We start from the raw sequence: 26,120 nt of genomic DNA, 5'->3' as shown, positions 1-26,120 counted from the left end.
TGACAAAGAAATTAATGAGAGCGTGGTCATTTGCAGTCTTACATGCTTACTCATCCCTAATGTACCACAACATAAATTGTGTTAATTACTCCATGTTATCTGTAGGTAGACTACAGATAGTGACTCTGGTGAAATATATTAAATATGTAATATTGTCTTGATAGTCTGGTTGGGATACTGCTAGCTAGCGTGCTGTTTTGTTCTACTTCTAGGAAAACGTTTCCAAGGTTAATGATGAATTCAGGAGACATTACAACAAGATTAGTAGTTAAGTCATTTTCCAACTGGCATGAGTGAGCTTTGTAATGTTTCTCGTTAATATTGTTAAAAGTGTCTGATTCTGCAAAGTACTTCAATGAAACAGTGATCTGAAAAATCCACTTAGGAAGCAGATCCTTTTTTTTTTTTTTTTGAGTTTGCAAAAAGTAAGTAAAGCAATTTCCTGATCACCAGAAATGCCGACACACGGCCTTCCTCCAGGCCTGCAACTAGTGTTAGAAACACTGCCTGACATAGAGAAATTAAGTCAGCTTGATTCTTCTGTATTGCTATTCTGATTGTTGGAGCTCTAAGGTTTTCAGTCTACATTCAGAGCTTAAAGCATGCAGCTCTAACCACACCATGGTGGTTGTTATACACTTTATGGGTAAACATCTGTATTTTTGGAGGAAATTAGTTTGGTCTCCTGGTAGCAGAAATGGAGAGATGTTTTGTGCTGAGCTGATCTATCTTAAATTATTAATCCCCTTACTTTAGGCAATCCAGTTTTCAGCACTGGAATAATAGGTCTTGCTAACCTCTCATTTGAAATGTAGTGATGTCTTCTCGAGGCTTTGGATACACATTAACTGGAATGTTTGTATTATGCAAACCAAGTAAAACGCATTGGTGTAAAACTAATGTATTGCACTAACCTTCACTGTTGATAATGGACAATTAAAAGAAATTGTTTAAACATTTCTGTGAACCAGAATTAATAGCTTCCTTAATGCTGGAGAAAGGATTTCAACGCTATAATGACATGGTTCATAAAAATTAAAATTTAAATAAACAAACATTATACTTGAATAACGGGGGTGGTATTTCTAAATAATTAACAGAATTTTCTTGTTGTTTTGAACAACAACAACAAAAAGCAGCAACAACCAAATCCCCATAAAAATGCATATAGATTTTAAACAATGTTCAGCAAGACTGATCTAGTCAGAATGATTGCCCCTTCAGGGGCCCAATTAAAATGTACTGTTGTTATGTTACCAGGTCTCCCCATCTACATTCCACCCTCCTGGAATGTAAAAACAAAACAAAACAAACAAACAAACAAACAAAAAACCCACAAAAAACCAAAAAAACCAAACACCTTTAATGACTCTGTTACCTAATGTACCACACTACATAAAGCTTTTCTAAGGAATCTAGAAGAGTATTTCCTAGCCCAGCCTGAACTCCATCCTGCTACTGGCTGCTTCCATGACAGGACGTAGCTTCCTTGCATGGTCTCTCAGTGTATGTGCACTACAGTGAGATCTGCAGGAAAAAAATGCCCAAAGCTATTGAAAAGATTGCTTCTTTCTCTCCTCAGTATATGGAGGAATACTTTGTCATCAGCTTCTTATTAGGAACTTTTTTGCGTGTTTACCTCTCTGGCTTTCAGTCTTCTCTTTGTTTGACAAAACCAATCCAGTTCTTCAGTATTTCTCTTCAGGTGAATTTTCCTTAATGTCTGGGTTTTATTGTTTCCTTTTCCTTTGTGGTATGTCTACAGCTTTCTTCAAAGTATAATTCCTCCAAATGGACAGATTATTCCAGTAAAAAATTATATAGGTGTTAGTTGAGAGAAAAATGAATGTGTCTCAAAATCGAAGCAACTCTTTTTTATATCAGCAAGACTTGTTTTTTTATGCTATTATCCCTTCTTAGTCATGATATCATTCCCAAGATAATTTCCATATCATTTTCGGTGTTACTGCTGCCTCATCAAGTGTCTCCATCTCCTTTCTATAGCATTTTTCAATTGTCTCTATTAAATGTTATTTCATGTAATAACAAGAATTTCTTCAAATGAAATTTTTATCTAACCTCCTAGGTACTTGCAACTTCACCTATTCTGGTCATGTTCACAAACTCTTATCACCGAGCTTTATGTCTCTATCCAAGAGAATATGCAGTTGATTTGAGCTGGTATCTTATGATACCACTTGAATTGTGCTCTTTCTGTGGCAGTGAACTATTCGTAATTGTTTATTCAACCAGACATATCCTCATTTTAGGTAGTTTCATCAAAATTATATTTCCTTACTTTCTTTATGAGAATGTCTCATTAGGATAGCAGGAAAGAGTTTATTAAGTCATTATATTACAAAAACACTTCCTTCTTACACACTAGACCAGTTAGTCTAGCAATGAAGAAAATTAAAGGGGTTTGACAGGATTTGCTTAGTACAAATTAGCTTTGACTATATTTTATTACTTTTTAAAACATGTATGCTCCTTTAAAATGTTTTATTAACTATGTGATCTGTTTCTCTCTGGGAATCTCAGTTATTTTTTACTGATTTTTTTTCATAATATGTTTTCATATTATTTTACTAAAAAAAATTGAGCTCTTGTTTCATTATCTTTGTGTGCTTTTGGCAATTTCTGTTCTTCCTCATCTTGGTAATTTTCTGTAAATTTGCTTCATTATTTGCTCCCTGTTGTCATTTAATAGAGCTACCTTTTAGCAAAGGCCCTATATTTATTTCTTATATTTGTTTATCTCTTTTGGGCCCTTAGCTTCAGCTGGAAGTAAGAGTTAGCACTCTTGCTGTGCCATTGATCGCTTTGCTGCTATGAGGATTGTGTCTGTCAGTGCCACCAGTAACTATGGATGAGCAGCAGCAAGAACAAAATTGATCATGTGGCCCAGGCAGAACAGTTTTTGACCACTGACTTGCACAGACTCCTCCTAGCAGAAGAGTGAGGCGTGAATTCTTCTCTCACCAGTGGGAATCACTCCTCTTGATAGCAGATTTGGGATCTTGGTGGATAGAGAACTTGCACTAAGAGTAGAGCACAGCTATGTAAGTACACAGTGGCCAGTCTTCTTATGCGGCTGCTGGTGTAACTGCATTCTTCCCATTTAGCTGATTTCTTCAGTCCTGGATGTGTCTGTGTTGAAGAAGTCCTTTGTTTGTGTAAATTTCACACTTAAACCATGCTCTCCTGCAGCTTTCCTGAAATATGGAGGTACTTCTTTGGCAGACATCCCAGAGTGGGTGATGCTTCTGCCCAGTTTTCTTTGGCAGGAATGCAGTCTGGTTATCAGGACCAGCGTGGATATCCCCAGTGTCAAGATTGTTTTGTGGGCCAGGAATTACTAGATGCAGACTAACGAAGAGATAGTGGTGTTGACATCATTTTGCTTTCCACACACTCTAATTCTTCCCCTCTGTACAATCTGAAATAACAAGTGAAATACCTACTTCTGTGACTACTGTCTACAGGTAAATTTAGCAGGTAAACTCAATTTGTCTCCCAGCATCCAAACATCAAGACCAAAGTAACATCTTACCATACATTATATTGCACATCACAAACTGGTATATGTTAATTATAGCCTATTGGGTGGAAAAACTAGATCAGGACTGAGTATAAGCAAAAAGGGAGAACCAGGCCTGTAGTCAAAAAGTTATGTTTTTACTGTGTTGTCTTTATTGTGTTTTAGCTATTAGGTGTCAGCTCCCAGAGGAAGCATCTTAGCAGCAGCTTCTCTTTCGTTTCACTGCAAAGAAATTAGAAATTTAAGTAATTGCCAAAAGAGGTTGAATTTAATCAGTTTGACTTGAACTGAAAGAACTGCTTACATGGGCAAAAAAGCCGTGAGTTACCACCTCTTGTTTAAAGGTAGAAAAGGACTCCAAGTAAGCTTTACAATGGACAAACTCACTGAACAAAGATTTTTATCTATTGTGCTGGTAAATAAGATGTGAAAAAATTCAGGGGTAAAGCAAAATGTATTAACCACCCTGAAGACTCTCTAGAGAAGTGTCCAGTTTAGTTTCTTTTATGAAATTAGATAAAATCCAAGCAGTAAGCAAAGAGCATGGATAACGCACCTCACAAATTCCTCACGTTTAAATGGCTCAAGGTACTGATAACCAGCGTAGATAAGTTTGAAAGCACACCTACTGTTCTACAAGTGCTCTTTTACAGCAACAGTTTTCTTTCTCATGCAATAAACTCTCCTGATTTTGTATAATGAATATTCACAGAGCAAAGTGTGACTGGATAAATTGGATTGCTATCATCACTGTCCTAAGATGTTGTATGGATCCTGAAGAGATTCACTAATGTGGTACTTAGGCTGCAGCACAGATGTTTGAAACTTCCATGCAAAGCGCCCTTCTGAGACTGCCAAGTATGCATTTATAGAATCTTGCAGACTGGTTTGGTAAAAGGGATTGACTTCATTATATCCATATTTTTTCCTGACTATCCTTTGATGGTGTTTCTTTACTAAGTAAAGATGTGATCCTGCAAATAATTGTGCCCATGGGTAGTCATTATGAGAGGTCTAATGAAATCAGTGAGACTGCACATAAGAAAACACTGTATTTGACAGTTAGGGTTTCACAGTATTAGCCCATAGAAGATGAACAGCCTACCCAACACTGATTTGGATTAAACACAGTGTTATTTTTAATCCAATTCTTCTACTAATTAAAAGTAAAACATTAAGACTTCTGCAGTATATGGGATGATGGTCAAATTGCATGTGCAGAAAAAGAATCGTATTTGTAAGAAATCAGAATGTAAAGAAAATTTAAACAACCTGGACATAATTGTAAATTTTTCTGTTTAAGGGAAAGTAGTCAAAAGTCTGTCCAAAGGAGGGCTTTGAGGATGGTGAAGAGTCTAGAGAGCAAGACGTATGTGGAGTAGCTGAAGTCACTGGGTTTGTTCAGCCCAGGGCCGAGGAGGCTGAGGGGAGGCCTCATGGCGGCCTGCAGCTCCCTCACGAGGGGAGCGGAGGGGCAGGCGCTGAGCTCTGCTCTCTGGGGACAGCGACAGGACCCGAGGGAACGGCATGGAGCTGGGACAGGGGAGGGTCAGGCTGGGTGTTAGGGAGAAGTTCTTCACCCAGAGGGTCGTCAGGCACTGGGACAGGTTCCCCAGGGCAATGGTCACAGCACTGGGCCTGCCAGAGTTTAAGGAGCATTTGGACAACACTCTCAGAGTGATGGTCTGGTTTTTGGGTGGTCCTGTGTGGAGCCAGGAGTTGGATTCGACAGTCCTTGTGGGTCCCTTCCAACTAAGGATATTCCACAATTCCATGATTCTATGAGAAGTTTGAGTAAATGTGATATAGAGAACTACTGTTGATTGAATTATTATAATAGTTAAAACTATTATTTTAATTTTAAAGCTCTATTGTGTTACTTTACAGAACCCTTAGTCCACCTGCTGAGTTATACATCTTTCAGGATTAATGCTGTTCTGCATGAAGACCAATTGAGAAATAGTCTGTATAATATTGTGAATGTTATCTTTATAATTTACATAATACAGTATTTCAATATCAGATGATAAATTGCAGAAGGAAACTGAATATTACAATCTCATAGTATGCAGGAAATGTAAAAAATGGAAAATGGCTTTAGAGATTGTTGACTGCTCCAAGTATAAGAATCAGTTATTTCAGAACATTCTTTATACAGTAATTTGCAGTGAACAAAGCAGACAAATGACAGGAATGGCTTAATGATCATATATTCATTTCTTTATTATTTTTAACTAAATACTAGTCTTGTTTTAATTTATACATAATGGGTTTTAAAACCAAGAAAGGATTACTGTATTAACCTGTATTGCCTTCACACTTAGCAGTGTACATATAGATACTCAGAACAATTCTCTGCTTCAAATTCAGTTGCATTTATTAAATAAATTACATATTCCAGAAAAACATAAAGGTAAAATGATCGGTGATAGAAATTCTACCACACCTTTTTGTAAATTGTTTTAATGCTTAATGGCTTTTATTGTTAAGGTATCTTGTGTTATTTTCTCAAATTTAAACTTCATTTGACTCACTTATATAAACTTGCTGGATTGCTGGATTGCAGTACTTTTTTTCTTATATATATATATATATATATATTTGTCCCTTTCTGAGATGTTGTAAATTCTGTCCTAGGAATTCTAAATTGGCTCTATTTTTATTTATATAGTTTAAACTCCAGATGTTTTACCGTAAAACATCCATTCACTTATATTTATTGCTTTTCTCTCCAGTTTTATATCCAGATTTCTAAATCTTCCTTGAATTATGAACATGTGGTTGGACTGCAGTATTACAGTGCTGATCCCACCAGTACCAAGTGCAGAGGTATATCACTTCTACGTCTACTTAGGATTCCCTTGTTAAGCATCTCAATCTGGAATTTGCTCTTTTTTGCTATAATACTAAAATAACTCATGTTTGGCTGCTTATCCGTTATGATACATGTGTACATGTATATGTATCTGTTTATTTAAGGGCTCAACAAAAATGGTGAGATTTATGAGATTCAGTCACTCAAACAAAATGAAGCAAATATCACTTAGTTCAAAATGAACTATTTAACCTGAAATAAAAACATAGTCTGTGGATCAGAAGGTATTTTGGGCTTGGCTTCATAGTGTCTTCTTTTTATATTTTACCACTTTGTATTAAATATCCACTAGGAAAAAACCAATTCCAATTTTATGGCTCATGGGCTAATGTCTTTATCACTGAGTTAAATAACTACATTTTAACTTAGCTCAATGACTATCATTTCAATTATATGAATCTTTTTGTCAGGTTTTAGTAATTAAAATCGCAATTAAAATTAATTTTTTAGTTAAAAAAAACTTATCAATGGATAATTCTAATTAAACTTATTTATTAAACAGCCTTCTAACAGTATGTGGCGCAGAACAGAGATTTGTTACACACTGTTATTGGACTCTCCCATGTTTTAGTTTTAGTTTTAGTGCCTCTCTTGGCACCTTCCAAAGGATCTAGATATCATCACAATGCTGTACCATTTTCAAAAGAAATGTTCTTCTTCCTCATCAGATTTTCAAGGCAGCAGAGAGACTTTCTACTCCAAACCACATGGATCTTGTCTCTCTGTAGTTCCCTACACCAGACATTCTTAATTTCCTCCTTACAGGGATCCTTCTGCCTGGGCCTCAGCTCCTCAAGTGATACCTCTTTTTGGTACCACCATGGGGTATCTCAAAACTCCATAAGGTTTCACCACAAAGACCATGAAAGATATATTTATTCCTCCTATTGCTCAGACTGTTACTGATCTGGTTCCCTTGGAAGGGAATTTTCAGGAGGAGGAATAGCAGATGCCAGTATATTTGTCATCACCAGCCGAGCCAGACATCCTTTAATCATGCTCTTTTATCCCAGATGATTACAAATCCTTCCAAGATCTTATGAGAAAAGTTGCCTGACATCTATGTGGAAGCAATCCAGGAAAATCCTTACAGTGTTGAATGTATTGCACACATCTGTGCCTAGATGGATGGCTTTACCCATCAATGAAGAATTGTTGGACATGGCCAAATTCCTTTGGCAAGCAGCAGATCCTTTACTGCCAGTCTCCAAGAGAGTAGATTGCCATTAGTTTGGGCCTTCACGTGAACAGTTCTTTACTTGCCTCTGCTGGACTTTCTGCTGTTACAAGCAGTGAGCAAAAAGTCAGAACAGCAGTAGCTTTAATCTCTTCCATATGTAAAAGTCCAACTGTAATTTTTCTATACACTCCAACATAGGATTCCTGGACCCCCTTTACAGACTAATTTCATTAGGGCCTGAGGAAATTTTAAGATCTTAATTAATTATGCTCAGCTTGTAAACATAACATCACTGAAGGCACTTTGTGCTGATTCAGTATTTTCTCACATCCATTGTAACAAGCATCAGTCATTCATCAGTGTGAGAGAGAGTTCTTTAAGGATTACAGTTTTTACTGAAAAAATAATAATAAAGCTTTATAATTTAGCTTAAGGATTTTCATATAATGATATCAGAGTCAGATCTCCACCATCAAGAGGCAATTGGGAACATGTTGTCAGAAATATCTTAGGTAGGCTCTCAATCTCTGTGCAACAGGTGCTTCAGTCCTTTAATCATCTCTGTGTCCCATTGCTGAACTCACTCCAGTATGTCCATGCCTCTGTGTACTGGGGAGCCCAGAACTGGACATAACACTCCAGGTATGTCTCATCATGGCTGAGTAGGGAGGAAGGATCACTTCCAAGCTGCTGCCAATGCTTGCTTCTCCTAACGCAGCCTAGAAGGTTGTCGGTCTTCTTTACCATAAGTGTACGGCACTGTATGATGTTCAACTTGTCCACCAGGACTCCCATTTTTTTTTTTCCTGTCAAACTGCTTTCTAGCCAGTTGGTCTCCAGTCTGTACTGGTGCATGGGGGTATTCATCCCCAGGTAAAGGTCTTTGCCTTTCCCTATGATATAAACTTCATGAGATTCATATTTGCCCATTTTTCCAGCTTCTTAAGCTCCCACTGAAGGGCAGCACAACCATCTGTCTTATCAAACACTCCCAATTTTGTACTGTCTGCAAACTTGCTAAGGGTGCTTTCTGTCTGTGATGAATGAAGATGTTGAACATGTTGGTCTGGGTATTTCTGTAAAGAAGTCCTTCCTTCATTACTGCAGTCTCCATGTGCAGGGAACTCAGCAACATGAAAAGTAAAGTTGTATTTCTAACTGCCTTAACTACTAATCTTTTGGTGATCGGGTTCTCTGAATGACAGAATCCTGCAAACTGGGTATTCCTACATGGAAAGTGACTTACTAGGTAACCAGGACTAACCTGATGCTTTTGTATGTAGTGTATGATTTTAATGGCTTATTCAATGAACTTAACTAACCTATATACCAGTTCCTATGGAAAACTATCCCATGGCTTAATAAAGTAAGGTAAAATGCTAGGTAGTTTGATATTCACACCAATGGGATAAGACTGCTCCATTATGTCAGTTACCAGATATTAATGATATCAGTGATATGGATGCATAGGAAATGTTTCTGGCAATGTGATAAACAGCTGTTACAAGGGCTATTAATTACACTTTTTTTTTTCTTTTCTGAAAAGCCAGAGCATTCAGGTGTTACCAAAACTGTATCTGACCAGACATATCCAAATTACATCAAGAAAGACCATGTGTGAAACATCAGATCTGAACAGGAACACATTGTGTTTAACATATCTTTTTGCAAAAATGCAAACAATGATTAGTGGTAAGAAAAACTGTCTTCAGTCCTAAACCTCTGTCTGACAGTATAAAGCCCATTGTTGCAGCTTCACAAATCTAGATTTAATTCTCTGTACCTCTAGCTAGGTAAAGGAGTTCATCCACATGCTGTCAAAAGTAGAATGAGCACTTTATGGTGTTTGTTTGTTTGTTTTAATTTGTTCAATCTTAATAGTGTAAATTAAGGTTAGGCAAAATTGTTACTTTCTCTTTTCTCTGAAGTGGTCACTAAACTTGACTACTGTCATGCAGTTTCAGCAACAAGAACTTTACCTCCTTGGAATCTTATAGCAGAGGTTGCCCAAAAGGAGTGTCCATTTCATGGAATTTAAAATTCATCAATGAAGTTTTGGTATTTAAGGCTTCCAGTTAAATGTGTTCCTAATTTGAGCGTAAACCTACAAAATTATAGCTGTAGGAATATAAAGTTGTTTTTTAGGCATAAAAAGGTATAAATCTCCAAGACTAAAAATTAAAAGCTATAGTTAGAAATCGATGAATCAGGCTTAGAAAGTGCACTTCATTTTGAGTAAAATGCACTTACTAATTTTTAGCAGTTCTTTCCATATTCTGCTCTGAGGATTTGACTTATTTATGACATTTGGTCCCAACTTTTCTGTTGAGCAGTGAGAATGATTAGTAAAGGATTTTCAAAGGTGGGAAATATGCAAAGAAAAAGCATTCTTTAAGGCTCTTTGAAAATACTTCCTTAAAATGAAATGTAGAACAATGATTTTCAAGATGCTGAAAAATGTTTTAGAATCTAATACTGAAATCAGATATAAGATGCCAGGAAGCAGATACAAGAGAACCAACAGGCTTTCAGAATGAAAACATAGGAACTCTGAGGTTTTAAAACTTTTCTTCAGTCTAGGCAGTTGAAGAAATGTTCCCAGGCAGAGCATTACTCAGAGATATTTGATTATAAACATGTGGATAGCCACATGGTAAAACACGAATTAGGTATGGGAATAAGTACCCTGTTGACCATGAGTGAAGAGAATGAACCTACAGAAAAAAAACGAAAAAGAAAGCGAAGCATTAAATATATTCATATAGAGGGCTTGCTCAGCCCTTGTTTAGTCTCAGAGACTTCTAGGATTACCTCAGTTAGAGCCATACTCATTATAACAGAGGAGGCTGACAGGACATTTCTGTGAGGACCTTCTGACTATTCCACATTTCCTTTCAAAATAAGCTGTTACAGACTACCCCTGAGCAACTCCTACAAAACTTTCTGTCCTTGACAATAAGTAATGGTAGTAAAGCAGCTTTATTAAGAAACCATAGAGACCTTTAGAACATCTTTAGAATTTAAGCCTTATGAGTATGTATTATTGGGAATAATAGATTATTTTTATTGCTATATTTCAATTTATAAAACATCAAGCCATACTGGAAATAAATAATCTCACTTGGGAGTTATGTGTAGAGTTGGTTAGGAAAATGTATGTTCCTTCTTTTCAGAGACTTTTTTTTTCTTTTTCTTTTGAATACCTCTCAAAAAAAAAAAAAAAAAAGAAATACCCCCCTTTTTATTGCTCTTTTTGGGAGAGGCACCTTGAAACATTTTTCTTAGCTATGTTAGAGTCACAATATGGAAATCTTTGAGAACATCTGACCTCAAACAAAGTGTTTCTTGATGGGGTAAGTGAATAAGTAAAGAAATGTATAAAAAGTAGTTTCTTATATTTAAAGTATTATCTGTTTATCTTTTCCTTGATGGTTTCTTATCCATGAGTTTTAAGTACTCCATAGATATAATTAAGTAGCTTTTCACTATTCATGGAACGTTATGCAAACTAGAATGATTTCTGGCTGTGATTAATTGTGATTAAAGTGGACAGGAAAACCTTGGCTCATTTAAGGGATATACAGACTGCTGTCTCTATTCTGCTTTAGAGACGAGTGCTCTGTCTTCTAGTCAAAACATTTCACAATAAAAATTTAACAGGCTGGAGAGCATTTCCAGAAACAAACTGTTAATCTGAATATGAGCTGGAATAGCACAGAAAAACAAGTCATGAGGAAATGATACTTAAAGGGAAAGGAAAAATATCTTAACTTTAAACAAATTTATATCCCATGAATGCCATTCCTTGAATGGGAGGTCACAGCCAGTGATGTCCCATCTGCTGCCCTAATAGGAACCAAATACTATGACTGTGCTCTGTTCAGTGCTAATGCAGTATTTTTAGCATGTGCTGTAGTAAGTAGCTACAGTGCCAGGAGATGGGGGAGAGTGAGCATTTCAGAAGGAGAATAAACTATCACATGTGGACAGGCCTCTGGACAGTAACACAATTCAAGTGGGAAATAATGACTGTAAAGATAAAAATGTAGTGTAGAAGGAATGGAAATCGCAAAATGCAGTTGGGCTAAAGTTGCCCAATACTTTGATTGTAAAGATGTGTTTCATTCATTTATAATCTTCTTAAATCTACATTGAAAATTTCCATGCTTGCTCTACCAGGCTGTTTCTTTTCTTTTCTTTTTCTTTTTTTCTTTTTTTTTTTTTTAAATCATTTGAAGGTTTTGGTCAAAACAGTACAGCCATTTCTGAAGCTAGGCAAAAGATATTGCTTTCCATTTGAAAATTCAGATTTTACTTTAGAGATGTTGTTCAGTTCCCCGGCACTTGAAAGGTGACGAAGTGGATATTCTTTCATTTGCATTGTAACTTTTACTGACATAATGAAATTTTATCTCAAATTGATATAATGACCTTCTACTAAATTTGAGTTGTAATAGACTCAGCATTGGCTTGCTAGTTTTGCTTGCTTGCCCAGACCCCAGGAGATTCTGTCCAACTCAGGAAAGGACTCTGTCTTCACCTGTCTTCAGGTCCTCTGTGCTGATGAATGGGATGGGTTTGAAATTACAGAACAGCTATGTGAAGGGACTTTCCAAGACAGTCACGTTGTTCTACAGAGTGCTTGAGTTAGCAGTTTTGCTGTGAGATTCCTGTTTCCTGCAGATCTGAAGCTCAGGGGAAAAAATCAAATTTGTCAAAATAATTAAAACTATAACTGCTATATAAAGCTGAGTAAGAATCTGCACAGTAAAGTAAATCAAAAACCTTTACACATTCTGGGTTTTATTTACATTAATGTGAAAAGAAAAAAAAAAAAGAAATATACATATACAGCTTTCATAAAACAGTAGTTACATGTGTTGCAGAAGCAAACTTTCCTCCCTTTTTCTCTACTTTTTTAAAACCTTTGTATAAATAGAACAAAGTGAAACAAAAAACAGTGCTATTAATTATTTCCACAATCTGTTCTGATCCTGCCAAAAAGGATATTACGAAATTTGCTGTTAAAGAGAAATGAAAGAAGGACATTACGTTTATCCAGGGACTTTCACTAAACAATGAAATATCTTGCATTCTCAGGGAGTATATGAGTCAGAAAAATAAGATGAATTTAAGATGAAACTTGATTTTGCTGTTAGTGTTTGTTTTAGTTAAGGTCTTTGTTCTGTCTCTTGTGACTGCAAAAAAACTGCTGAGATCTGTTTTATTATGAGAATGCAGTACCATCATCAAAGGAACAAAAGTGCATGAACAGTGTCATTGCTTGGCAAAGCTACTTAGTTATCCTACCCCCACTTTGCATGGTAATTCTTGGTATGATGTGGCCATCTGAGTTTTCTCAGATGAGAAGGTTTATAGCATGTAGGGAGCAAAAAGCTCATGGGAAAATTCCTTTTGTAACCTTTTCTCTCTTATTATTCTTGACCGTTAACTCTCTATAATCATCTGTGCAAAATGTGTCTGCCATAGTACAACTGTTAATCACTCATTTGCTGTCTCGACACAAAAGAATTATTTATAAAATTACTTCAGTACAGTTTCTGACTGATGAAAAAGGGAAACTTGGATTTCTTTTTTAAAAAAAATCCAATAATAGAAAAGGAATATGAACTTAAGACATTTTAGTTCTGGAATCTGGGGATTCTTTTCTGTCTGGTAGAACTGATGATCAGCCTACAGTTTGTTCAGATCATGTTTCTTTTTTGATTTTCAAAAATTATTTAATTTTCCTTCCTTCCAGTAAAATAATAGTAAACCACATTCTATAAAAAGGTTTTGATAGACTGATGTATATCATTTCATGAAACTGCATATTTTAAAGAAGAATCACAAAGCTTTTGCAGCCTGGACTGTTCGTCACCATCTTTATATCGTGTTTATTATTCAGATTTTAGTGTGCCTAGAATATTTTAGGATTCTGATATGTTCTGAAAAAGGGATACAAAACATTAATTTTGTATGTTCAAAGAAGCATTTTAGTAGAATTATCATTTCATTAAAATCTGCTGATTGCTGAGGTATCCTTCAAGGAATACTCAAGGGAAAAAAAAGAATGAACTGTTGTGGGGTGTGATCTGCCCACTGTCTCTAAATCATATTTTTGTTGAGGTTGTGACCTAAAAATTGATTGTCCTGAAAAAGTGCCTGAGACTCTATTTGTTGCTTCCTTTTCTTTCTTAAGCATGGAGGAAATGCTCAATGATCAGTTTGTTATTGAGGTCTTCCCTGCAAACATTGCTTGTGTCCAAAGATGCAATCAAGAAATAATGTAAGAACTACCTTTCACTACTTTATAAGCAAAATTACGTTAAAAAATGTAAAAAGTTAATATTTTCTGACCTAAAATGTTTTCTGAGGACTGGCATTCTTCTTTTTTATTTTTTTTTTTTAAATTTAAACTAACATTTACTTGTGGAAGTTTGAAAGATTGCACAGAGTTCCTATAACATTACCAACGTGCCTGTAGTGCTGTGCAACACGCTTCAAAGAAATATGGGCAATAACTCTGTTTGATCATTAGTGCATGCACAGGTAAGAAAATAGTTGCATGGGAAACTGTATTAAGTAGTGATTTTCCATGCTGGGCCTGTCAGCAGTTTTGAAATTTTCCCAGGGTAGAGGAGAAAGATAAAAAAAATAGATAAAAAGGTAGATTTACTTGTAGGTTTACTAATGCTCCAAAACACCATCTGCATATGTCATTGTTACTTGGTTAGGATACTACATATATTAAAATAGACATGTTATGGAGAAATCAGTACTACAAGCTGGTTTTGCTGTTTTTTTTTTTTTTTCTTCCACAAATCGTATTAATTTATTTGTGGAAATTGTTACTTTGATCTCACTGATTTTTATCAGCTTTCTGTTTATCTTTTAAGCCATTATTGCTCTACTTAATTAAAATTCTGTACAGTCTGTTAATATTGGTTTTCTTCCTTATAGTTTAGCCATTCACCAGCTTCTTGTTTGCCACAACTTTGTCTATTATATTTCTCAGTTGCTTTTTTTTTTTTCCCCAACAGAAAGGCTTAATAGCTAATCTAAGTTACAGCATGCACAGAGGCAGTCTTGCATGTGAGTACATCTCAACGCTCAAATATTTAGTTAAACCATCCTTCTGCAAATATAGGTACAGAAAAGAAATATGTCAGGATTAGCATTGAAAATATCCACTGTCAAGGTTTTCCTCTACTGAGATCACAAAGACTGCTCAGCTGATGTAGTGTTTTCTCATTCTGATGCTGGGCATGACCTTGTGCAGTAGGCCTTTCCAAGAGTGCATTTCCTTTCAAGATATGTTTTCTGACTGCATCTAAACTTGTCAGTGTCTTCTTGCCGAGTCTTTGTGTAAAGGAGAACTGAAGGAAAAACCACAGTAATTTGGACCTGTTGCGGGAAGTAAACGGACTTACATGGATGTATACAAGTCGTTATAATGGACAAAGGTGAAGATGATTAGTATCAGACTGGGTGGCCCAAAAGCCAGAAACAGCCCCCAGCTTCTTCGGTTTTTGCTGTCATATGAATTTAAAAGGAACATAATTCCCAATAAGAAAACAATGGTTTGATCCCAGCAGTCATGGGACCTTTGTTGTATACACACATGTTAATTCCTAGGATGCTGAATGAGCTTCATACCATCTTCAGGCCATGGTATGTTCAGAGAAATGTGGTCCATGCTGCCATAGGGATAGCTTTGGTAAGAAACAGACCATTTTATCTACCACTGAAATAGGCTCTGCAGTATTATTGAGAGTAAAGTTTCCCACTACACCTAAACTACATTGAGATCCTCCCTGTAGCACATTTCTTTCCCTGCCTTGCACAGCAGGATGTAGCAGTGGCCAAGGGTTGAGTCTGTTTGGGCAGGTGAGCTGGGGGAAGCCAGTCTCTGCTTTGTTTACTAGGGTTGCAGACTGTTTTTTAATTTTCATCACTGACTCACCTTGCAACCACCCTGCCAGATCCCTTCTGGAGAAACTAGAATGAGTGTGTGGACAGACAAGAACAGAGTATGATATCAATCACTTTTAACACCATTTGGTATAACATGCAGTTAGGTATGGCAGAATGGATAGAAGGTTGTTCTATGTAAAGCAATGATGCAAAATTTAGCCCTGGTATAGCAGATTCACTGTTATAGTCAATAATTCACATAGAAACATTGTACTGTTAATAGTGAAGGCTATAATATACTAATCTCAAGGATTATTCCCTGTAGGTATGCTTTATCACTTCTGCATCAGTAATGTGCATTTAAATAATGTATTTAATTATGTTGACATCACAGAATATAATGCCAATTGGCAGTGAAATTAGGGACAGTAGTAGGCCCAGTGCCATTTAAATTCTACTTTCGCCCCTAAATAACAGTCTGAGTTTATGCTGCCTTTTGCAGAGAGGTGCACCTTGTACTGCCAAAGAAATCCAGAAGATGAACCCAACATTGCTTAGCTGTTCAGGGGACATGACCCTGTAATGGAGGTATCACAGAATACTTGTTCACAATATAGCCAATTCCCCTCTGGTTCCATTACTGCATGTTTTTTTTTTATCTGAAGAAAGTTTGCATAGTGTGTTGGAAATATAAACAGAGCTGTAAAAGCCACAAGGCATCCTTAACAACAATGCCATCAAACCTTCTGTTTCACTAAGTATCATGTTTTCCTTGGATTTATTAGCACTTTCTCACTGTTACTTTTTCCATCAGCAATGTGATCTCAGAATGTCAGAATTCATTAGAACAGTTTTAAAAGGTACAAAATTACTGCATTGCAATAACTGTCTGTCTTCTAATTGTCTACAGAATGAAAAGCTGTTTATTAAACTTTATTTTTATTTTTTTTTTTTAAGGAATAAATATTCCTGTTCCATGATTTGGTTTTTTTTTCTGTAATCCTCTTTCATGATAGTTACTGAATATTGCTTCAAATATTTTGCCAGTTCAGATTTGTTTCTCAAACAAACAGGAGGTTTTTATAACTAACCCTGATTCAGCCACCTAATTTTGGAAAGCAAAATGTTTCCATGTTACAAAGATTAGCTAGTAAATGAACATTCACTTTTGTTTCTTTGTGACATAAATAACAGCAGAACAACTCTGCTCCAGGCATTTTTTGGTTTTCTCATTTAAGGAGCACAAAGTAAGTTTGTTTCTTAGCAGTTAACTCAAAGACTAAACTGGGAAAGTATGGTCTGCAAGGGTGTATCAATAAACTACGCAACTTGTTAGAACATTCTTAATTCGGATAATCATTATGTTTATTGGCACATTAGTACACAGTGTACTGCTTAGTTCATTACAGCTAACTTGTAGTTACTGCTCTGCTGACAGTTACACCTGTGCATTCTCGCTGACGTCAGTCGGGTTTATATGAAAGTTAAACAAGAGCAGTAATTGGCACTAAACATAAAATGTTCTGTTTGTAAAGAAAACAATGTGTGCAGAAAGGAATGAGTATCAAGAGGCTTTAAAAAGTTTTGGCATATTATTAAGAGGAAATATTTAACAGGATGGTTAAACTTTAAAGTAAAAATATTTTCCCATTGCCTTTATTAAAAATATCTCTTTAGCTTGCAAATGAGAAAAAGACACCTATAGACCAACTGTAGTCTCCACGACAACAAATTAAACTCACAAAACATGTAACAGTACTACTTGGCATCAAAGTTAGTTTACAGACTAGTACAGCAAATCAGCAGGACATAGGCTATCTCACTTCACCAAAAATCTTACATTTTTATTCTGTCTTAATAAATGAGCAAAACATAGCACACAACAAACATGAAATCAGGCTCTGCCCTATGTATTGGTTGAATTGTTTTTGTGAGTTTCATTGGAACAACTGAAGAAAAATATTTCAAAGTCAGGTCTTTTCTTGGGAAGTGTGACAATCTCCAATTTTTGCTAATGTTTGTGAAAACAGAGAGAGATAATTTTCTTGACTCTGCAGCTGTGAGGGTTATGCATATCTTCACAGACTTATGGAAAGCAGAGTTGGCAATGACCTACCAGTATCAAGTCATGCAGCCATATCTTTTGCCAGTGCAAAAATACTCTCCCAAATACATTGAGTGTTATTGTCTAGTCTAGTTTTAAAAGTTTAAAACTATGTAGATTCCATTGTTTCCCTTGGGAGCCCAGTTTGTTTCACTGCCAGGAAGCTTTCCTGATATTCAGCCTCAGTTTTTCCATGTTTAATTTCAGGCTATTAATATGAGAGCTCATACTGAATAACTATTCTACTTTTTGTTTATGATCTCAAAATATTTCTAGATGCTGTCAGTCCAGTCACATGTGAACCAATCTATACTTAATTATTTTTAACTTTCCTCTCTAATTGACCCTTTCCATCTCCTGGCAAATACTCTCTGAGTAATTTCTATTTTCTATAGATTTGCTTGGCTATAGGAAAACTTTATTCCAGTTTTTCTTATAGCAAAGTCATATGATAATAAATCCCTCTTTCTTTTCTAAGATGTAGTTAAACTTCTCTGAATTACAGGCACTTTTTAGTGACATCCTAGCATGAATAGTTGATCCCATTAAGTTTATCTCAGCAATGCTTATTTTTACCTCTCTTTGAACTAGATATTAAAATATGTTCTCTCACATTTTGCATAGCCTCCAGTGCTATGAGATTGTTTTCATAAGGTTGTTTTCTGTGCATTTGCAATTCCTTTTAAATCCTCTTTGTTCTCACCTGGCTTGAAATCAGAGAATTTCATTTTGCCATTATTAAATCATAAGGAAAGAAAGAAAAAAAGTTTTCAGTCCCAGATATTAGCAAAGCTATATATCATCTGGATGTTATTCTGTTTATCATTTTCATGAGAATTTTCAATTCTCAAAGCTACCTTCCTTTGCGAGCCAATATGCATTACATTTCCAAGTATTCTAGTGTCCAAATCTTTCTGGAAATCCAGTTATGTGTGTTCTACTCTACTCACTTGTTGTACTGCTCCATAAACAAAGCAATTGAGATTACTTGGTTCAGTCTTTATTAAACCTAAAACACTAAATTGTTCATGGTTCCATAATTCCCCAGTTAATAACCATGCTATTCTCTTAAAGTATGTTCTGAATTACTGGGGAGCCATAAATTCAATTGTCTGGTTGATAGCTGCCATCATCACGATTTAATTCTTTCTGTTCTAACATTTGCTTTTCACAGGTTTCCAGTGATTTTTCTTTTCCTAATTCCTTCTAGATACGCATATCTAGATATGTATGAATTTATTTCCTATGGAAATCTGTTCATGATGATTATTGTGTTTAATAAGAAAGAAAGTCTGAAGATCTTGACAGTAGGCAGTACTCCAAATATGGAGAGTGACTTCAATCATCAGCACATTCTAAATGTAGAGGTGGACTTAAGGAACTATTTGGATACATCTATTTGTATCCTGGCAGATTCATGTTAATCAGCAAATTTAAGACCTTGCCTTTAATAGCTACTTTTAGAACATCATCTCAATGCCCAGAAGAAACTTTTAAAGTCTGTCCTTCAGAGCACACAGAGGAGTTAATTATCCCAACACCAGAGTAATTCAGGCAGACGTGCTGTGGGATTCATCATCTTCATAGTCCTCAGACCTACTGTGCCTGAGTGAATGAACTAAGGGTTTTATGCAAATCCCTGTCTAAAGTCTTTGAACAGTTCTTACTACACGTATACATTTATCTCGCTCCTTAGTCAATTATTCCTTCCTGCCCTGCCCTTTGCACTAAATTCTATTAAATTCTTTCTTTTCCTCCATATTCTTTCCTCATACTGAAAGGTAATATTGATGGTTTCTAATTAACTATTAAATCCTGTATATATCTTCTGCTATAATCAAAAAGTTTGTTCCAGTCTCCTGTGTTCCCCTGTTCCCATTGATTTCACTCCTTTTCATTTGATTTTTTCACCCATGTATATATTAAGTCTGTATTTATTCATTTAGATCCCTCTATATCCTATTTTTTTTCACAAGTAACAGTACTGGATTCTGGTTCTCATTTTCAGTAGCTAGAATTCATGCGAAGTATTGTGATTCTGACTCAGATCTTTCCAAAGAGATTTATTTTGACTCAATAGAGCCACTATTCCTCTCAGAGACAGAAAAAGTACCCTCTGACTTGATTGGATTCATCTGACTGAAAGTGCATGGAGCTGAAGGATACCCTGAACAGGGAATGCTTAGGACAACAGTCCTAAAGAGTCCTAGAATGACCATATGGACAACAAAATAATTTATTTAAGATGGTAGCTGAAAAGTAAATAACAAGAAACAATCTTGGGAATAAAGGTTGTGGCTAAATGAAAGGCAGTCTTATACCAGCAAATACGTTTTTATGGAAAAGTTGTTCCTGACACACACAGGACAAAAGAAAATAAAAGCTTCTTTTGTTAGGAGTACTCTAACTCACTTATCGTAGGAAAGAACTTTAAATTTTCTGGTAGGAATCCATTTGCATAATGTAATGAGTTTTATTCCTTTCTCTGAAAGCTAACTATTCAAAACCAAACCAAACCAACCAACCAACCGAACAAACAAGCAAACAAAAAAAACACAAACAAAATCAACCAACCAACCCACCCAACCTCATGAACATATTATGCACAGTACTGTAGTCTGTAAATAAAACCTTTTGAAGACTTATATATGTGATCCTAGGTTAAAAAGAGCAAGGATTTTGCAGCTGCATACAGTGCCAACAGGATTTCAACTTGTGAATTATGAATATGTTAAGAATTACCAGGAGTAAGAAGCAAAATGATCAAGAAACAGAAATGTCATTGCCATGACCTTTTATAAGTAAATGATTAATGATTCTTTACAAAACGTACCATTATACTGAGGGACTCCTTGCCAAAGGACACTGTGGATACCACAAGTTTATGTGAGTGCAGGATGAGACTGAAAAGCTTCATAGAAGGTAGATAATATATTTCTAGATACATAGAAACCTTCTCTGTGTCAGGGAGTCCTTGATCCCCACATGGGTGCGGTCTGGGAGATTATCCAGTGTCACTGTGCACTACTTGTACTCTCATTGTCTTCCCTGGACATCTGCTTTTTACTGTTTTCAAAACTGGTTACTGAGATAGAAGGATTTTTTATCATGACCCATTATGGATGTGTTTGTGTTGTTACCAAGAACAAAAATAAAAGCAGACAACATTAGTTGTTTCTGAAAAGATCTTACACTACTAATTAATAGATTTTACTAGAAAGGCTGAAGAAGGCATAAAAGAAAGGGAAGTGACAAGTGTTCTTGAGGCAGGAAGATATGATTAATTTGACATGTAGAACTAATAAAGACCCAAGATATTTAACCATCAGCATAGCCAGGTGGCTCAGTTATTTAAGATATGCCTTACTAGTTATTGTGCTTTGAGTAAAATTCACATCTCTTTCTATAAAGTCTGCAGAAGTCAGTAAGAGCCTTGGTATGATTAAATGGGGTCCACTGTTTTTAATACTCAGGATTAACTCATACTCTTAGCTATCAGTAGCTAAGACTACTTTGACTTCATTCAAGAAGATAAGCCTCTGTTTCATATCTTACAAGATCCCAAGCTTATTCAAGTTATTATAGATTATTATAGTGACTTTTCCTTCAGTAAATGTACCTTTACAGTTTGATAAAGGAAAATTTAGCAACTGATCTGATAGTTATGAAGAAAGAGTATTTTAAAGGTCTTTCCTGGTTTGCCTATCATAGAAATATAGAATAATGAATGCTAGAAGGGACCTCTGGAGTTCTTCTCTGTGCCACCCCCTCCTCCAATACAAGGCCAACTTTGATCAGGTTTTTGTAGGATATTGTCTAGTTGAGTATAGAATAGGCAGCCCATGGAATCCAAGGATAGCAATAATAGTGTAATTCAGTATTGTTCTTTTTTATTATTATTATTTTTTAATCTCTCATTAGCTAAATAACTCCAATTTTGTCATCTTTTTCATGATGAATAATATGCATATTTTTGTAGATATATTGTTGTGAAAAGTGTTTTTCAAAGGGAATACATCAGGCTTACTGAAGTCTAGGATATGAACATCTGGGAGAAGTGCAGTAGTTCTCTTTCTGGAAAGTAGTGTAGCATTGTGTTAAGAAATCTTGGCTATTGTGTAGAAATAAAAAAGAAAATAGCAACATAACAATTAAGCAAATGTTGTTGCACCATAAAGCACAAATCAATGAAGTTTAAACATTGGAATTTTTGAAATAAAACCTCCAAAACTGTTGTGTAAAAAGACTGGAAGAATTTTAAATATTTCATAATCTGCATATAGTTTCCCTCAAATTCAGAATAATCCATTCTAATATCGTATGGTTACAGCATAGTATTTTTCAGTTCAAAAGGGGATTTAAAATCAATCACCATTGATTTTTATTGGGTAGCTCTCAAAATTAAGGCCCTAATGTGTCAAGCAACTTATTTTTTTGTGTCATTTTATTTGGGGATATAGTGAGAGAGTACAGAGGTAAAATTTTGGTATGCAAAGGAATTGGCAATGAAAAAACATTTTCTCTAGAGATCTCATGATGTGCCATCAGGTATGTACACCTGTCTTCCAGCCGTGTGCTTTGCAGCCTGTGGTCCACAGATCCAGTGGTCCTGTGCTCTGCCTCGGGAGGACCATAAAGTAACCAAGAAATCTGCTGATATCTCTACATAAAATCTACCAGGGGGAAGCAGATTGGAAAAAATTGTTGATCATTGCTTGGCTTGACCAACAGCAGCTGTACAATTTTATGCAAGTCATCAGAATAGGTAAGCTCAGCTATCTGTTCTGACATTCAAACCTATGAAGTTTGAACATGGAAGTAGCTGACTGCAGTGGACTGGTCATGACCTTAGAGTTACACACATGCTTAAATAGCCTACTGATTGAAGGACTAATTCTGTCTTTTGTTTGCTGATAACTGATCCAATTCACACATCAGAAAAAACAGTTATGAATTTGAGTTGTACATTTGGCAATCAAACATTTGAACTTCTCTATGAAACAATATGGACCTCTGACAGAGCAGGTCATAAAATGTGTTTATCATATGGTCATACTGAATAAGAGGAAATAAGGCAAGGGGGATTTGCTTGTAAGTATTTCAGCTGTTCCTCCTAAGACATGTGGGAGTCTTCTGATAGTTTTGAGAAACTACTTCTTCCACTAGTGGCTTCATAGGCCTCTGCCATTGCCAGTGGGTGGAGTTTCCTCCATCTGCACAGCAGATGAGAATTTTGGACAAGCAGTCATCACAGGAGTTCTTAAATGAGCTGAGAAATATCATATCTTAGGTACAAAAGCTTTTCAAGATCTTTTGAAATAAGATACATATTTCAATTTGGTTCTGTGGAGTTTATTTATAGATGGGGAAAAGATTTGATTGCAATACATTTTGGAGACTTTTCTAAGGAAAAATATAGCTAAATAATTGGAGTTTCTTCATTAGTACCTTTGAGTGGGGTTCCTATTGTTGGCATATACATACTAAAATCAAAGTAAATATTTAAAAAAGTATGCTTTGAGAATGTTTTTAAAGTGAGTAGTAAATAATTGTAAATACTGTAAATATTGTACATGGGAAGCACCATCCATTCATTTGCTGATGCAGAGCTGTTTGTCCCGTTTAACAGCAAACAGGCTCTTCCTTTCCCAGAAGTTTTGTAACATCATGTGGCCTCTGTCCCAGTGGCTTTCAAAGCAATTTTATTTCTGCATAACATCTTATGTTATGAGAGTAAATCTTAGCATTGATACATCTCTGAACATCTAGAAAGTAACCCAAAATATGGTAACCTGCTTAAGTATTTGATAAGCAAATAGAATAACTGTGCTCTAATGTTGCTCTTTGCTAAGCTGTGGGAATTCAGTCATTATGTAACAGAAATTTAAAAAGAGAATTAAAAAAAATAGGATATCTACTATTTAATGATACTGAAGTAATTATCTGATCCTTCGCAAAACTTAGAAAAAAAAAAAAGCTAAAGCATTAATGTGTTTTTAAGCATACCAACCATAAAATGATTTGTAGATGAAAAAAATGTCCTGTTATCCTTGCTTATTTTACTAGTGAAAAAGTCAGCACTGAGTTACATAGTTAAACATCACTTCAAAACAAGGATGGTCTCTACTCTCTAGACCTGTATTTGCAAATATATTCAAATAAGCACAGCTTTCATGAGTGTTATTTGAATTTTACTATACTGTAGAGTTATCATTAGCTCCATACATTTGTTGAGAACTGAAGTATCACCTCATGAGCATTTTGAACATGATGCAACTGCAAATCAGTACTTTTTTGTCAGACTGATTATGGTTCCTGGCACTCTAGAATCACCTGTCTTTAATTTAAAAATTAGGAAATAAAATAAGGGTAATTTTTATATAGTGAAAGACTGACTTCATAGATTTATGACAGATCAATCACTATATGTGTCTTACGTATTTTATTTTTCAGTACTATAGATATATTGAACAAAAATGTACTAGCATTTCTTATGAGATTATGGCCTTGTGCATTTGATAGCCTTCAAATTTCTTTGCATTGAGTAATAAATTTGTCCAATTTGGATTACCTGAAATACTGCATTTTAAAGAACAGAAAGAACATTAATAAGCAAAGTCAAAGAAACAAATGACTTTTTTTTTTTTAATGCAACTTTCTATGTTCATTGATACTTGATTTCATTACAAGAAATTTGCATTAATAACTCTTTTTTTGGGGGGTGAAAGAGTTATTATCAAGAACCTTACTCTAAATTTCAGTCTTCTCTCTCTCTTCATAATTAATATTGTAATCTCTTCAGTGAATAAGTGACTTACCTGAAGATATTATGGATCCACTGTAATGCAGCAGTTACAATATGTTCTGATGAGTTTCCTTTAGCCTAGGGATAAAATATAGTCTGATCTCACAGCTAAGTGTGCTTTTATAAGGACGTTGGACCTACAGAGGTTCCTTCCAGCCTGTGATTCCCAGTCCTTTATACTTTAGTGAGAGCTGAGAATAACTTATAAAGAGCCAGTAGTAGACAAAATGGTTCCAAAAAGTCATCTCTACACATTGCTGAGTTAGCAGGAAATGAACTTAAGTTTGCGGCATGTTCATCAAAATGGGGAAAGAGATTGTTATTGTTCTGCTCTTGAATTTATATTAATGTCAGCAACCGTGTCCAGATCTCTAAATGTGAAATCTAAAAACAAGGGAAGTTAGGCTTTATAACCACCTTTCTGTTATGAAGCTTTATCTGAGTTTTGATGATGCTGTCACTTGGGTGAATCAGCTACAACAGGAGAAAATAGTGTCTTACTAATTCACTCACTAGAACTAGAACTCATCAGAACTCACTAGATCTGGTGCCTTGTGAGTAGAAAAAATAGGAAAAAAAACTTTTTGTAGAAGATCTGTCCTCCCATTCCCACTCATCCTTTCAGTTTCTGAAGACTTCAGAATCACAAGGTTTTAAACCAGCAAACTATTTTGTAGAGGACTGTGAAAATGACCTGCTATGTTGAAAATGGAAGAAAAGACTGTCCTCTGAGGCACAGTAGTAACCAGCATGTTTACTGGATTTTACAGTATATTTCAGTGTATTGCAGAGATTTATACCCCACTAGTTTTAAGTTTGCAGGCTTATATATCTTCCATCTCAAGCCTGAAAGGCTAAAACTACTCCGGACACAACTACTCATGTCCAACAGAATGAAATAGGTTTGGCACAATCAATTCCTCTGAAACCACTCTTTTTTTTTTTTTTTTTTTTTTTTTAAGGCTGAACAGTAATATGACCAGAGAACAGAGATAACTTATCAGAATATGGCAAAAAGGTGGTTGAAAAACAGGAATGTAAACACCAGTACAGTAATATGTAGGAAGCATTTTAAGCCTTATGTAAAAAGGTTTGGATAGGCAGGCAGTTTTCAGTAGTCAGTCATCATAGTGTCTTGAGTTCTGGGCAATGTAGCTAACTCCCTGCTAGTGTTATTATTTATTTATTCATTTATTTTTTCAGCATACAGGAGAAACACATGGCACAGAGTGGCAAAGAATAAGGCTGTGAGCCAAGAGAATTGTCCTATTTCCCATGACCCTTGGCAATTAGCTTCTCATGTTCCTCAGTATTCCTATTTGTAGAACAGATAAAAATTTGGTGTGTAACTTTCAACTTGTTTATAAAATGTCACAATATCCTTGGACAGAAAGTGCTATGAAAATCTAATCTATTCTACCAAATAAAACCTCACATTACAAGCCTCTTCCTCTTTGAAAAGGAAAATAGATTCAGAAAGCTTAGATATTCTACTAGCTATAGTTGTACAGCTTAAAAGCTCTTAACCATGTATTTATTAGAGAATGTGAAGAACCACCCATTATTACATTTATATGGATTGCTTCCTTTTGCTCAAGACTGAATATAGAAAGCAAGTAAGTATGTATTGAAATTTTGATAAGTGAGAAAAACCTCTTTCTTTAACCATGAATAGTAAATTTGAAGGACTCTGTAAAA

At 35.5% G+C, this 26,120-nt stretch overlaps 1 protein-coding gene across 15 annotated transcripts in view; it reads left to right on the top strand.

The window, feature by feature from the left end:
• PDE1A (phosphodiesterase 1A) overlaps window positions 1-26,120 on the top strand; it is a 183,837-nt gene that overhangs the window by 75,572 nt on the left and 82,145 nt on the right. The window contains exon 2 of one of the 15 annotated variants that reach the window (XM_083842818.1): window positions 6,277-6,370. The exons of 13 other annotated variants lie outside the window; for them this stretch is intronic. The gene's annotated coding sequence lies outside the window, so the exon portion shown is untranslated. Of the gene's footprint in view, window positions 1-6,276; window positions 6,371-25,373; window positions 26,039-26,120 lie in introns of those variants that run through there. One more of the 15 variants, XM_083842819.1, reaches the window with a different exon arrangement.

The sequence above is a fragment of the Anser anser genome (genome assembly GCF_964211835.1).
Source record: "Anser anser genome assembly, chromosome: 6".
Classification (NCBI taxonomy): Eukaryota; Metazoa; Chordata; class Aves; order Anseriformes; family Anatidae; genus Anser; species Anser anser.
This window is presented reverse-complemented; position numbering and strand designations above follow the sequence as displayed.